Below are 1611 nucleotides of genomic sequence, written 5' to 3' on the forward strand. Positions count from 1 at the left end.
TCCCCCCTGGGCCAGACAGATCCCTTTTCCACGTGTTGTGTTTTCTTCACTTCACTTCTCCGGATGAATAATTAATACAGGCTTTTTTGGTCCTCCGGGCCCTTCCGCCAGCCCCTTCCCCCTTCCCAGCAGGGCTCTGGTGGGGGCTTGGCCCCCCTGTGCCACCGGCATGGATGGGGGCTGTGAGGCTGTGGCACAGCCCTGCCACGGGTACCGCTGGTGCTGGGCCCCCATGGCGCTGAGTGGGACTGGGGGGGCCTCAGCAAGACCCTGGCCACCACTGTCCTCGTCCCCCTTCATGGGCTGGGGAAGCATCCACACGTCCGCAAGGGTTTTGGGGAGCCCGAAAAGGGGCCCTAAGGGGGGAGTGGCTCCGCGTCCGCCCTGAGCTCCCCTGGCAGCTTTGGGGAGCTGGGAACCCCTCTTAACCCTGGCATTGGGCAACAGATGCCCCTAGCCCAGGGCTATGCCGTGTCACCTGCCTGGGCCTGGGAGCCGCCGTGCCCGGGCAGTGGGGACACAGGGACACGGCGTTCGGCCCCGCACCGCCCCGGCCATGCTTGCCACTCCAGCGAGATGACTCCCGGCGGAAGCAGCCAGGGCCAGCTCAGCAAGCCCAGCCATGGTTTCGATAGCCTCCTGGTTTTATTTGCAAGCTCCTCGGGCTGCCAAATCTCCGGGTCGTGTGCAAAGCCGGTGCTGCCAGAGCAGGGGCCATCAGGTTGGTGCTGGCAGCACGCGCGCGCTCGGGCGCGCTCCTGCGTGGGAGCTCATGGTGAGCTGCGTGTGCCTGTGCTGGTGCGAGTGTGCTCGTGTGTGCACATGTGTGCTGGGGCGTGGATCACCTGGCACACGGGACTGCCGGGTGTTGCTAAGGGATCTTGCCGAGGACGGGCAGCTGGAGCTGGCACCCAGCTCAATCTCTTCCCGCATGGCTGGCAGGGACCGGCGCCCGGGGAGCACCCGCCAGGCCCCTGGGTACCTCTGCCGCACAGACCCTCATGGGGAAACGAGGCAGAGATGTGGGAAGAGCAAGGGGACCAGCCCTGCGGGTGGGTGCTCGGCCACATGCAGGCTCCTGCAGCAGGACGGGGCAGGCGGGAGAGCCTGGCACTGTGGCTGTGCTCCTCCAGCACCTGGGCTGCCCTGGCACGCTGGCCCCAGCCCGCCCGAGCTGGTGGCAAGTGGCTGCGTGCCCACCCTCCCAAGTGGCTGGATGCCCACCCTTCCAAATGGCTGGATGCCCACCTGCCCGCCCGCTCCTGTGTCCCCGGGGCGGCCAAACCCCTCTGCGAACACGTGTGACCCCCATGGTGCTGGCAGCAGCACCGTGAGGACCCTCTGGGGCCCTGAGCCCCAGCGCTCCCACCCAGGGAGACCACAATGTCAGTGGGACCTGGCATTGGTGCCGCCACCCACGGGGGTCCCAGTGAGACCCTAAGCCCGGTGGCATCTGATCCCGGTGGCATCCGATCCCGGTGGGACGCGGCCCCGGTGCCCCCACCCGCGGGGACCCGCAGCCCAAGCCCGGCGCGGCTCCGGTCCCCGCCGCCCGGTGCCGATGCCAATGCCGATGCCGATGCCCGTGCCGGTGCCGGTGCAGGCGGGCTC

This window comes from Aptenodytes forsteri, unplaced genomic scaffold (assembly GCF_000699145.1).
Source record: "Aptenodytes forsteri isolate BGI_AS27 unplaced genomic scaffold, ASM69914v1 Scaffold617, whole genome shotgun sequence".
Classification (NCBI taxonomy): Eukaryota; Metazoa; Chordata; class Aves; order Sphenisciformes; family Spheniscidae; genus Aptenodytes; species Aptenodytes forsteri.